This window comes from Cebus imitator, unplaced genomic scaffold (genome assembly GCF_001604975.1).
Source record: "Cebus imitator isolate Cc_AM_T3 unplaced genomic scaffold, Cebus_imitator-1.0 Scaffold706, whole genome shotgun sequence".
Lineage (NCBI taxonomy): Eukaryota > Metazoa > Chordata > Mammalia > Primates > Cebidae > Cebus > Cebus imitator.
In genome coordinates this window covers 472,468-486,879 of record NW_016108021.1, presented here as the reverse complement: position 1 = coordinate 486,879, position 14,412 = coordinate 472,468, and the positions used below count along the sequence as shown (strand labels likewise).

Below are 14,412 nucleotides of genomic sequence, written 5' to 3'. Positions count from 1 at the left end.
CGGGGCAACCTTGGGAGAAGAGTTTCCTTGCAATTGTGGGGCTGAAGCCAGATAGATGGTAGTGGGTGGGAAGTGACTGTGTATCCATGAGCCATTGACCCTTCCTGGATACCAGGAAGCCAGAAATGTGGAGATCAGAGCCAGTGTCATCCTTGGGATGCCTGGACTTGGGAGGCCGCCCAGGAGACAGGCAGGCCAAGAGCTGGACACAGGGCTGAACAGTGGTTCTTCTAAGGGACAGAAGTCACAGCGTATTCATGTGATCGGGACAGTAGAGAGGAGCCAGAAGAGAGGGAGTGACTTCTGGTGGGACCCCAGGCAAGGTCAAGGGCAGGACTTGGCCTGGGAAAGGAGTGGGCCGCTTGAAGTCAGGGCCTAGAAAGTTCCGGAGCCTTGTCAGAAGATACTACATATTGCGGGTGAGGTGGGAAGCTGTGATGAGTGACAGGGAGGTGCTTGTAGGGGCTGGAGGGGGCAGAGAGGCGTGCGTCAGGGGAGCCAAGTGTGTAGAGGGGAGAAGGACCCTGCAGGGCCCGCCGTGCCCAGGATCCACGCAGCCATCGAAGGTGGCTGGGTGGCCCATGGGTGGTGCTGCCTTTGCCTTTTCCCCAAATCGTGCTCTTATTTATTTATTTATTTATTTAGAGATGGAGTCTCATTCTGTCTCTCCCTTGCTGGAGTGCAGTGATATGATCTTGGCTTACTGTAACCTCCACCTCCCGGGTTCAAGTGACTCTCGTGCCTCAGCCGCCTGAGTAGCTGGGATTACAGGTGTGCACCTAGCACAGCCAGATCACGTCGAGGACCAGCAGTGGGATGTTTCAGAAAGCCGCCCACTCTTGGGCCACCTAATGCAGTACACAAAGTGACCCCTCCGTCATAGTGCCCGGAGAGACCATCGTGCCTCTCAGAGTGGCTGCAGGCTGTGGAAATGCCACTCATGGCGGCCCCGCCCCTGTGTGTATGCTGTGTTCCACACCTCCTTCTCCAGGTCGAAACGGTTCACGGTGTTTTGATTGTCTATGAAAGGTTTTGGAAGTGTCTCACCTTCCTGTACCTTTTGTCCTTCCAGGTGCTGCTGTCGGGACTCATAGGCGTCGTCTCCTGGAAGAGGCCTCTCTCCCTCGTGGTAAGTGGCACCTGTGTCTCCAGATGGCCCTGGAGCAGGTTTCTACCTTCAGGGGTGTAAGCAGGTTAGAGGCAATGGCGAAGAGAATTCCAGCTTCTTTGCAGGCAGCGGGAAGCAGAGCTTGATAAAATCTCACCGCTGAAAGCTGATGGCTCTTGAGTGAGAAGCGCTGTTTCTCATGGGAGGTGCTTCTGAGAGTGCTCCCCGGTGTCTCCCTGAGGTGCTCCGAGGACATCCTCTTTGCGTTTGTTTTGTTTTGGTGCCCTCCTGTAAGGACGGAGTGTGACGTGAACAAGGGCACTTTAAAAGTGTGAATGTGGCTGGGTGCGGTGGCTCACGCCTGTAATCCCAGGGCTCTGGGAGACCGAGGCGGGCAGATCATGAGATCAGGAAATTGAGACCAGCCTGGCCAACATGGTGAAACCGCGTCCCTACTAAAAAATACAAAAAAATTAGCCGGGCGTGGTGGCGGGCGCAAGGCAGAGGTTGCAGTGAGCCGAGATTGTGCCACTACACTCCAGCCTGGTAACAGAGTGAGACTCCGTCTCAAAAAAAAAAAGCATTTCTTGTAGACATTAAGGCCTCTTTATGCACATAGGCATGCACATGTGTGGTTCCACAAACAGAACGTATTTTATCAGAGTTCAAGAAGTGTTAGGTTTTTGTGTGTTTGAGGGATCCTAAAATTCTGACAGTAAAATAAAGGGAGTTATTTGAATTGCCTTGGCATTGTGCTGAGGAGCGGGCCACATGGGAGATGGAGAGAGAGGATGATGGTTTTTCCCTCGGAAAAATACCCTGAACAGATTTGTGTCTATTGATTTGTATGCTTGTTCTTCTCAGTGTATCATTAATATATGTATGTGTCTGTGTCAGGGCTGGAAGAAGTTTTCTGGGTTTTGATAGGTAATGAAAAAGACAGCGTGGCATTTTTCTTCCTTTACATTAATCAATTATTTGAAATCTCTTCTTTAAGTGATTAGACTTGAAGATAATGACATGTACTACATATTAATGGGAATAGAAACAAAAAGCAAATTTGTCTGTTGAAAACACCTCTTCCGTCCTGAAGGTCACTGTAACCCCTGAAATGGTATCAGGGAAGACAGGAGTGGCCTTCAGTCCTCTGAGGCTCCTCTTCCGCTGTATCTTGGCCCATAGAAGACATTTCCTTTCAGAAAAATGTTTTTAGTTAGAAACTTTCAAACATACATGAAAGTGAAGAGACTGCTCTAGTGAACCCCTGCGTACCCCTCATCTGGCTTCAACAGATGTCAGCATCTGGCCTCTCTTATTTTGTCATTATTTCCCCACCCCGCACCTCCACCCAGCCTCTTGCTGGATTATTTTGAAGCTGGCTCTTGGTGCAGAGGGGAAATGCAGTGAACAGGCTGACTGCAGGGTTGACATCCTCGGGGTGTGCAGTGTGGCGACTGCGCTGCCTTCAGTGACACGGGGACAGCTGCCTCATCCCTCCGCACCCACCTTCATGGTGCAGACAGATTAAGCTCTCCAAACAAAGGAAAAGCCGCCTTCTGCAGAGTGGGTGTGTGGACAGAAAGACAAGAGAGGAGTGACGTCCATCACCCAGTCTTCCCCGCACGCCACCCCCGGCCCTGGCCCCAGCGTGAGGAATCTCACGGGGCTCGGCATTTTGCCACGCAGGATGCATGAGCTTGGAGCTGAAGAGGAGTTATGACTCCTTGTGGAGGTGGCTCAGGGATATCCCAGGGAAGCCAGGGGAGCAGGCCGGGGTCTCAGGGCTCATCCCAGTAGGAGGACACAGCAGCAGGTGGACCTTCAGGAGCAGAGTGTTGAGGTTCCTTGCTCCCCAGCCCTGCGGCAGTAGTTGGAGCAGGGCCAGCCTCCTCTCTGGGAGGTGGTCAGGGCTGACCTCCCATGGACTTAATTTCCTCCCAAACCCCAGGCAAAGGAGAAGGGGTTCATCGAGCTGGACTGACTTCCTTGGCTTATGTAGGGAGGTTGGGACTTCATTAGGGTGACATTAACTCCTGCAGCAACCCCCTGACTTTCAGTGGCTCAGTTCAGGGCAAGGCTGCTCTGGCCCCTGTCCAGGGCAGGCTCAGCCGGTGATTGCATCCTTCACAGAGGGACTCAAGGACCTGGTTCCTTTCACCTGAGGGCCCTAGTGTTTCCTAGGCCTGTGGGATCCACTGCAAGTCAGTGGAAGGGAATAGAGAACAGAAGAGGAACCCTGACAGCTGAATTTTCTTCACCTGAAAGTGACATTCATGGCTTGCTTTTCAAACCATTCAGGAGAGCTTGTCATGAGGCCCCATCTAGGTAGCAGTGGCAGGCACTGGCTCTCTGGACAGGCGCTTCCTGGAGGCAGCTCCACACTGTAGATGGGAGTTTGCTGGGTGGTTTTTCATCTGTACCATAAGAATGTTCTTCCATTGCACTGACCACAACAGTGCAGTCTTTTGATTGATTAGCAAAACTCGCTCTCTGTATCGTGACCATCGAGATAGCCTTGGCTTTGGCTTTAGGAGGAGAAAAGGCATTCACAACAGATGGGAGGAAAATCTGTAAAGATCTATTAGGGTGTGCTAGAAAAACATAACCAGTAGGAGATATACAGATTAGATACAGATAGATATGCACATGCAGACACACAGGAATATACACATATCTAGAGTATAACTTATATATATGTGTGTATGTAGATTTATTTATTTTAAAGAATTGGCTCACACAGCTGTGGGAATGAAGAATTGAAAAGTCTGCAGTGCTGGCCCGCAGGCTGGGGATGGGGGTGGAGCTGAAACTGCAGCATGAGCCTGACGGGAGGCGGCAGGTGGAGCTCCTCCTTCCTGGAGGAGGTCGGCCCTTTTCTCTTGCTTCTTTCCACTGACTGCCTGCAGCCCACCTACATTATGGAGGGTGACCTGCTTTGTTCAGGGTCTACTGGCTTAAAATTTAATCTCACCTATGAAAATACTCTCTGTCCAGTCTATCATCGATGGGCATTTGGGTTGGTTCCAGGTCTTTGCTATTGTAAACAGTGCTGCAGTGAACATTCGTGTGCACGTGTCCTTATAGTAAAATAATTTATAGTCCTTTGGATATATACCCAGTAATGGGATTGCTGGGTCAAATGGAATTTCTATTTCTAGGTCCTTGAGGAATCGCCACACTGTCTTCCACAATGGTTGAACTAATTTACACTCCCACCAACAGTGCAAAAGTGTTCCTATTTCTCCACATCCTCTCCTGCATCTGTTGTCTCCAGATTTTTTAATGATCGCCATTCTAACTGGCGTGAGATGGTATCTCAATGTTGTTTTGATTTGCATTTCTCTGATGACCAGTGATGATGAGCATTTTTTCATATTATGCAGCCATCAAAAACAATGAGTTTGTGTCCTTTGTAGGGACATGGATGAACCTGAAAACCATCATTCTCAGCAAACTGACAGAAGAGCAGAAGATCAAACACCACATGTTCTCACTCATAGGCGGGTGTTGAACGATGAGAATACATGGACACAGGGAGGGGAGCACTACACACTGGGGTCAGTTGGGGGGAAATAGGGGAGGGACAGTGGGGGGTAGGGAGCTGGGGAGAGATAGCAAGGGGAGAGATGCCAGATGTAGGTGATGGGGAGGAAGACAGCAAATCACACTGCCACGTGTGTACCTATGCAGCAATCTTGCATGTTCTTCACATATACCCCAAAACCTAAAATGCAATAAAATAAATGGGGAAAAAATCATGGAAGAACAACAACAACAACAAAATACTCTCACAGCGACATCCAGACTAGTGTCTGACCACATATCTGGGTACTGTGGTGTAGCTGAATTGACACACAGCAGGAATCATCACCACAGAGTTTTGAAAACTTGCCAAAGATGTTCTTTCCAGAATCATACCAAAGAAAATGCTGTAAACAACGGCGGTAATGGTTCACTGGGTGGGACCTGTGTGTTCTCATCCTCACATCAGTGAGACGTTGGCCACCACCTGCGGAGGTCTGGCCTGCAGACCCTGACTCAGTGACGGATGAATAACATACTCTCACACGATTACAGCGATTCGGGTGGGCCAGGGGTGTCAGCGGCTGCTTTCAGAGGGTGACTGCAGCCAATAGACCAAGACTCCCCATGTTATCCACACATTGTCAAATTTTACAACAGAGGTGCTAAGTTAACATGCTTGTGGATAATTAACATGGTTAAGAGAATGGTTTTACTAAAAGCTTTAGGTTCTAGGGCCAGAGTAAACACTACTAATCGGTAATTCCCCTTTGATCTTCCCGTGAGAGGGTCCCCAGCACAAAATCTACAGGAGTAAACAGTGGAGACAAAGGGATGTGGGGAAAACAGACTTAAGCCGGGAATGCTTTTGTGTCTCTCCTTCCTATGCTGATGTAAATGAGGCACCTGCCCTCAGGTTGCGCCAGTAAAACCTTTTGGCCTTCCAAAAGATTTGAGAAGGTTTGAGATTACAGTCTATAACTTTTCCTAATATTTAGTATTTTGCCAGCCACCCCAAGTGAATATTAACACATCAGTCCCGGCAAGAGTAGGTTTTCCTGTTTTTAAAGTGATGCCAAGGCTTCCACACCGTAAGTAATGAGCTAGGACTTGAACCCAAAGCTCTCTGACTCCCAAATCCTCCTTTTTTTCAATTATCTTTCTTGTCTAATTATTTATTACATGACTTACGTTCCTTCACCCTCATCTTCTTGTCCCTTTGTGTTTTCTGTCTCAGTTGGTGACGCCACCGCTTATCCAGTATAGAAACTGCGGAGTCACCCAGACATCCTTCTCCTTCCTCACCCTTTATATGCATTCACAGGCTCTCTCCGTGTGACTCATTTTATGCGTATGCAGCTGCCCTTCTTCTGTCTTCCTTGAGCCACCATTCTGCGGCAGGTCCTTGTCTGGCATCTCATGTAGGAGCCTCTTGATGGATCTGTGAGCCAGAAATCTGGCTCTCCTCAAATCCGTTCTCCACACACACAGATACCGAGGGTGGTGTGGAAAGTTTCAGCTGGACTGTGCTACTCCCCTTCTTTCAGCTCTTCGTGGTTCCCCAGGGCCCAGAAAATGGAACTGAGATTTTCAGATGACACAGGAGAGCTTGTGCAAGGAAAGGAAGACGTAGAAAGCAAAGTACCCTCTCCTGGGCCTTAGCACTAGAATGGCTTGAAGTCTTGATTTCAGTAATTTTTTTTTTTTTTTCTGAGATGTAGTCTCACTCTGTCGCCCAGGCTGGAGTGCAGTGGCACAATCTCGGCTCATTGCAACCTCTGCCTCCTGGGTTCAAGCAGTTCTCCTGCCTCAGCCTCCTGAGTAGCTGGGACTACAGGCATGCACCAACACACCCGGTTAATTTTTTGTATTTTTAGTAGAGACGAGGTTTCACCATGTTGACCAGGATGGTCTCGATCTCCTGACGGTGTGATCCACCTGCCTCGGCCTCCCAAAGTGCTGGGATTACAGGTGTGAGCCACCACACGGCCCGATTTCAATCCTTTTTAAAATAAAAGTTCCTGCTTGAATTGTCTGTGCTAATACATTTTCTTCTTTCTGGAGGTGTCAACTAAAGATGCAGCAGTGAGTTATCTAGTTCAGTCCCAGGCCTTCCCTCCCCATGAACTCCCTCCATAAAGACCACATAGTGAGTTGCCCTCTCAGAAGGGAGAGTGTCCCTCAGGGTAGTGAGAAGGAGCAGTTTTGGGCCACGGCTCCAGGTCTGTGCCGCTCCTCCAGACACCCTGTAGGCCCGGCTGGCTGAAGACAGGTGCGAGCGGTCCCTGCTGCTGGAGCGTTTGGTGCTGCCCTTGCTCTACTGGCAACGGCTTGCCTCTGCAGGGCTCCCAAACACCAGGCCATCAGGAGCCCTGCTGCAGCTCCTCCTTTTCATCATTCTGCACTTACAGACACACAGTGAGATGAAGGAGAGCTGTGCAGTTCCCGCCAGAGTGACTGATGTGCGGGAGGGTGAAGGCTCTGCTGGGGAAGAGGAAGAGAGGGGAGCAGTGGGGGCAGGCAGAGGCACAGGGCGGCCTCCCTTTGTAGGCTGGTGAATGCAGTGCGAGAGGGAGAGGAAGGAACCAGGGAAATGCTGTTTTTTTGTTTTAACCATAGTGTTTTATAAGTGCCTTTCCAAATGCTGAAAACTAGCAACATTAATAAACAATATGTATTTTCACATAACTGGGGTAGTTTTTAAAAAAAAAAAACTGTGTGCTTAGTGTCTTCTATGATGAGATAATTGTCTTGCTTACATTAAATTATAACGGGTTCTACATTATGCTGGATGCCAAATAGAAATCAGATTATATTGCTCTGATTAGATGATTTTTTGAAAAATTTAGTGAACTATCTTGTGATGGCTTATGTATCAGTAATGGACACAGTCTCCCATAATCACAAGTGGTAGAAGTTTTAAAACGTTGAAAACAGTAGCACTGGGCTGGATATTAGATTATTTGTAATAACTAATACTACTGAGAAACTAATAACCATAGAGTTGAAAACATTCTTTAGAATTTGTTTTTACCAATAACCAATTAGTTATAGTTTAGGACAGTTTTTCTCAAAGCAAAGTAAATCTACTTTAAGAAGCACTGATCTGTGGGAATATGAGTACCACGTAGAGCCAATGACGTGTTTAGTATTGTATGCATTTTTATTACATTGTTTGAGGAATCTGGCTTTTTGCCTTAGAGAGTGGTTGGTTTTTATTGCTAAACTTTATCAACCCAGATAGAAACGTGTATCCATCATGGTTCAATCAGAGAAACAGGGCTTCTTAGAGCCAGCACCAAAGATCTCGGTGAGCCAGTCTGCTCTGGTTGTGGCTGTGGCTCTGCTGGCCTTTACAGTAGCCACATCCACCATGCCTTTGGCAATTCAGTGCTGCCACGTGGCCCCTGAAGCCCTGGGATCTCATAGTCTTCATTGCATTTAGGGACCTAGTAGCACAGAAATTCCAACAGTAATTTGTGGCCTCCAGAGAAGAGTTCAAGGACGCTGAGGTTCCTCTCACGGATTTATTTCTCATAACTAGAGAAAAATGTGCCTCTGGATTCTCTTGGGATGGGTGATGTCTGACATGCCACATCTACTCTAACATTCCAATCTGCTTGAGACTTTAGATCCCTATGTCTGTGGTGTACCAAGAAAGCCTGGCATTTCAACTTCAATTAATATAGCCCACCTTTGACTTTATATTTTAGCCAACCAAACAAGCTACTGTGGGTCCATATCAATAAACGTGGTCTGATTCAACTATGTATTTTTCCCTATTTTGATCTCACACCATTAATGGTAAATCAGGATTGCTGCAGCCTCCTGTTGTGAGAAAGTTTCCAAGCCACAGCACAGGAACCAGGGAAGAGCCTGGCACTCCTGCTGAGTTAAGGAGGTTATACTGAGGCTGGGAGTCCAAGGTGGCTGGAATTTGCAGAACAGTGCCAGAGAGGAGAGACTTACTCAGGCTGAGGGTTCTGGAGATCTGCAGAGGAAGCCCTGTGAATATTCAGCTGCTGCTGATCAGCTCTTACATGAGGACATGAAGGAACCATCTCCATGTGTAGGAGGAACCATCTGACAGGATGAGAGAGAAAAGTCCCAGTCACAAAATTAGGGTTTTCCTACCATCCAGATTGGAAGACCTCATGATTCACTGGGGCATTGTATAGAGTACGCACAGGAGTTTTGCCTCAGTAGTGGGGAATAACTGGCCCTGAGCTAAATGCTGTTCCAGTTCTGCCTAACAAATATTAAAAGCAAGATCCAAAGGAATGAAATAGGTTCCAAGTAATTTACCGTGTCCCAGAGCAAAGTTTAAGAATGCACATAGGAATGCAAAAGTATCTAGCACCAACTAGATAACATTCATAATGCCTAGCATTTTATCAAAGATTACTAGGCATACAAAGAAGCAGGAAACTATGGTTCAAAGTGAAAAGAAAAATAAACCCATTGAAATTGATACAAAATTGACACATATTAGAATTGCAGACAAGGACATTAAAACAGTTATTAAAATTGTATTCCAATGTTCCAGAAGTTAAGTAGACACATGGAGATATAAAAAAGATCCAGCTGAACTTATTCTTTTTTTTTTTTTTTTTTGGAGACAGAGTCTTACTCTCTAGCCCAGGCTGGAGTGCAATGACACAATCTTGGCTCACTGCAACCTCTGCCTCCTGGGTCCTGGTTGAAGCAATTCTCCTGCATCAGTCTCCTGAATATCTGGGACTACAGGCACATGCCACCATGCCCAGCTAATTTTTGTGTTTTTAGTAGAGGCAGGGTTTTGCCATGTTGGCCAAGGTGGTCTTGAACCCCTGACCTTGTGATCTGTCCAGCTGAACTTCTACTGATGAAAACTATAATGTAAGAGAGAAAAATTTCACTGGATTAGATTAATGGCAGATTTGAAAAAAGAAAAAAGATTAGTGGACTCATAGATATTGCAATGCAATATACATTCTCCAAAATGAAGAACATACAGAAAAAGCATCTTTTTAAACAAAAATATGAAAAAAGCATCAGAGAGCCATGTGGAATAATTTCCAGAAATCCTAATGTATGTGGAATAAGGAGTGAGAGTAAACAGAAAAAATAATTTAAGAAATAGTAGTAATTTTTTTCAAAATGAAATAAAAACTAGAAAACAGATTGAAGAAGCTTAATGTATATAAAGAACCAAAAAAAAAAAAAAAGGAGAAAAGTGCACCATTGTATTGTGGGGTGTATAACATTTGTATAAGTAATTGTATGAAAATACTGTAAAGGAGGGATTTGGAAGTATACAACGTGAGATTCTTAGACTGTACATGAAGAAATCTAACGTCACCTAAAGGTAAACTATGATAAATTGTATACTGTGAAGCCTAAAACAACCACTGAAATAAAACCAAAAACTCCAAAGAATTGGCTAAGAAACCAACAAAGGAAATCAAATGGAATCATAAAAAATAAACGGTTAATGCAAAAGAAGGCAGAAAACAGGAAGAAAAGAAAGAATAGATGGGACCAAAATGAAAGAGATAATAAGATTTCATTGCCTATTTGGGTTTCTTCCATGAATTGCCTGTACATACTTTTTGTGAGACTGTGTTACATTGATGTGTGAGATTTCTTAATTTCGTAATACTTTTCTGTTTTAAGTGACTAATATCTTATCCCAGTTTGTCTTGTTTATCAGTTTGTTGTCTTTTAATTTTTAATGAAGTGTCTTTTTAAAAAATACAGAAGTGCCAGTTTTTTAATCTTGCAAAAGCTGCTTTAAAAAAAAAAAAGTGGCTTCTAGGGTTTCTTTCTTAGTTTAAAAGATCTCTCTTGGACCATAATTCTGAAGTTATTCACCTGTGCATTTCTAAAATGTTTATAGTTTTTATGTTTAAGTAATTGAATCAAAACTTATTTTTACATATGGTATGAGGTGTAAGGTTCGAACTTTATCTTTTCCAAGTGGATGACCATTTCCCCAGTACTATTTTTTTGAATGATTCAGTATTTCTCCTCCTATTTGAAATGTTTTCCTCCACCTCACTGCTAGATATGGATCTGTTTGCAAATCTTTATTTTGTGTAATGAATCTATCAGTTCATTTCCAAGACAACACTGCATTGTTTTAACCAGTCCAGCTTTATAATAAGTCATTCTCCTATTTTTTTCACGTTTTGCTACTTCCCTGCATTCTTCAATAAATTTAGAATGAGTTTGTAAAGTTACACAGTCACGATTTGATTTTGTGATTGCATCGATCTTATAGATTAATTCCTGGAAAAATAATATCTGTAATATTTAGAGATGGGGATATACAGTTGACCCTTAAACAACATGGCAGTTAGGGGCACTGATCTCTCGTGTAGTTGAAAATTTGCGTATAATGTGTGACTCCTCAAAAACATAGCTACAGATAAGCAACTGCTGCTTGAAAGCTTTACTGATCACATAGACTGTCAACACATATTTTGTGTGTTAGATATGTGCTATATTCTTACAATAAAGTAAGCTAGAGAAAAGAAAATATCATTTCAAAAAGTCGTAAGAAAGAGAAAATATATGTACTATTAATTAAGTGGAAGTGGACCATCATAAAGGCCTTCATCCTCATCATCTTCAGTTGAGTAGGGTGAGGAGGAGAAGGAAAAGGAAGAGGAAGAGTTAGTCTTGCTGTCTCAGGAGTGGCAGAGGTAGAAGAAGATCCATGGATAAGTAGACCTATGCAGTCCAAACCTGTGTTCAAGAATGAACTGCATTTTTTGCTATATTGCTGGAAAAATTATGTATATTGATCTCCTACCTGGTTATCACACACCATAGTGAATTATTATACTAGTTCTAATTATTTGTCTACTGAATCGTTCAAGAAAATTTGGTTGGGAAAATTTCTTCCATTAATTCTTTGATTATATCTCTTCTCAATTTTTTTTTCCTTCTCTTACTTGAACTCCTAGTGGATAGATACTCTACCTTCTAAATTGATCCTATGGGATTCTTAACATTTTCTACTATTTTCTTTCTCTTTTCCTTTCTTTCTGGGGCACTTCAATTTTGTTTTCTAGATAACTACTTTGGTTTTCAGCTGTATCCATTCTACTGCTTGATCCTTGTGTTGAATTATTTTATTTTGACAGACAGCTATGTTATTTTCTAAGAACTCTGTTTTTCTCTAATTGCTTCTTTTTCATAGCAATGTGTTCACATTTTATGAAACACTCATTTAATGGGTGCAATCTCCTTCAAGGATATTAATTAGAATTCTGCTTGTTGGATATTCTCACCTGCCCCCACAGGTTAATTGACCTTTTTAATCATCTAGGTCTTTATTCGTGCTATTTTTTCCCACTCAACATTAGGCCATGTTTCATTGTCTTATTTATATTTACAAAAGAAGAACTGTGTTAATGAAGGTAGAAAGTTGGTGTTATTGGTTTAGTTGGTTTCTTGGGCTTTTTTTTTTTTTTTTTACGGGGGCGTAGTGGTATGGGAGGGTGGCACAGCCTACCTCTCCTAAACTCCACCCTAATATGCCTGGTCCAGAATGTGAAGGCCGTCTTTGAAAGTGGGAAGTCTGTTGTGTTGACTGGCAGGATCCACTTCAGTCTTCCTGGGGGATGAAGCAAGCTCGAGAAGGAAAAGCTGAGCTTATTTTTCCCCAGGTAAAGTTGCCTTTTGTCTCTTTCTTCCCAACGTCAGTGTCCGTTGTGAGGGTTCAGAGGTGCCTCAAGTTGTGCATGCCCTGGGCAAATGAAGATGATGACAGACGATGACGATGATGACAGTGACAATAATTGCTAACATTGATAACGTTGACTGTGTTCCAGACACGTTTGTGATGTGGCTACAGCAAGGTTCAGTCACGTTCAAGGTTTTTTGGAGCTAATAAGAGGCAGAGCTCAGGTTGAAACACAGGCTGTATGTTTCAGAGGCCATGCTCTCACCCTCTAGGCCGGGGTGTCCTTATCCTGCCTGAACTTCAGAACACTTGGGGCACTTTAAGAAATATTACTTCAGACCCATTATATCAGGATTTCTTGGAGTAGGGCCCAGGTATCTGTAGTTTTAGACTCTGTGGATCATTTTCAGTGTGTAGCTAGGATAGAAAACCTGTGCCTTTCCAGGGTGCACTTGATCTTGGTTGCAGTCTTGTGGTTGTCAGTAACTTAGGCAAATGACATTTCACCTTTTTCAGTATAGAGCTACCAGCTCAGCTGTTCAGAATCTTGTTCTTTGCTAATTGTTTGCTACTCTGGCACGGGTTCTTACGTACAAATATGTCTACAATTGTTACATACGCTTTAATTATTAACCTTTTATCATTATAAAATGTCCTTATTTGTCTCTGGTAACAGCGTTTGTCTTAAAGATGATTTTGTCTAATATGAGGATAGCTACTCAAACTTTCTTTTGGTTAACATTTGCACAGTATATCATTTTCTACCTTTTTACTGACTATTTGTGTCTATAAGTATAAAGTGAATCTCTTATAAAGAGTGTGTGATTGGATCATGCTTTTAAAATCCATTCTGCAATTTCTGCCTTTTAAATGGAGAGTTTAATTTTTAATGTAATTACTGATAAGGAATGATTATGTCTCCCAGTATGCTATTTGTTTTCTGTATGTCTTACCTTTTTTTGTGTGTTGCCGTATCAGAATACCTGAGATTGGATACTTTGCCAAAAAAAAAAAAAAAAAAGAGGTTTATTTAGCCCATGATTCTGCAGGCTGGGATGTTCAAGATTGGTCAATCACTTCTGCTGGCTTCTGGTGAGGGCCATGTGCTTCCTCAAAACATGGCAGATAAAGGGAAATGCAAAAAGGGAAAAACATGAGAGGCACCCAAAACTAATCCATTCTGCAGAGAACTATCCCAGTCTTCTGAGAAAGGTATTAATTCATCTTAGGTTATTCATCCCTTGAAGACACCACCTCCAAACACTATTGCACTGGTAATTAAAATTCTACCTGAGTTTTTGGCTGGGACAAACCACATCCAAACCATTATTTCTATATGAGTTTAATTTACTATCTCTCTGTGTGTGTGTGTGTGTGTGTGTGTGTGTGTGTGTGTGTGTGTTTAATTTCAGCCTAAATGACTTCCTTTACTATTTGTTGTAGGGCAGATTCCATAGAGACAGATTCTCTCAGCTTTGGCTTATCTGGTAATGTCTTGATTTTTCCTTCATTTTTGAGGGATAGTTTTGTTGGATATGGAATTCTTGATTTATAATTTTTTTTCTTGCCATTGTATGGCCTTCTGTCTTTCATGTTTTTGAATGAGAAACTAGCTGTTAATCTTATTGGGACCTCTTGTATGTGTTAAGTCACTTATCTTTTGCCTTCAAGCTTTTCTCTTTGACTTTGGCTTTTGACAGTCTGATTATGATATGTCTAGGTATGGATCTCTGAGTTTATTTTACTTTGATTTCATTGAGCTTGGATGTGTGGATTATTGTCTTTCATCAAATTTGGGAAGTTTTTGGCCGTAATTTCTTCAAATGCATTTTATGCCCTTTTCACTTTCTCTCCTCTCCTGTTGACACTCCATTGCTTGCATGTTGGTTCACTTTATGATGGCTCACATGCTTCTTAGGATCTGTTCATTTTTCTTCATTGTTTATTCTGCTGCTCAGACTGGATAATCTCAATTAACCTGTCTTTACGTTAACTGATGATTGTTTCTTCTGCCTACTCAAATCCGCTCTTGAACCCCTGTAGAGAGTTTTTTATTTGAGCTACTGTGCTTTTCAATCTATAATTTCTATCTGTTTTTTTTTTTTTTTTT

The 14,412-nt window shown here is 43.2% G+C and overlaps 1 protein-coding gene across 3 annotated transcripts in view; it reads left to right on the top strand.

The window, feature by feature from the left end:
* Positions 1 to 1,071: 1,071 nt before the first annotated feature.
* FAM189A1 (family with sequence similarity 189 member A1) overlaps positions 1,072 to 14,412 on the top strand; it is a 232,119-nt gene continuing 218,778 nt past the window's right edge. For all 3 annotated transcript variants that reach the window (XM_017518830.2, XM_037735021.1, XM_017518829.2), the window contains exon 1: positions 1,072 to 1,129. The gene's annotated coding sequence lies outside the window, so the exon portion shown is untranslated. The remainder of the gene's footprint in view (positions 1,130 to 14,412) is intronic.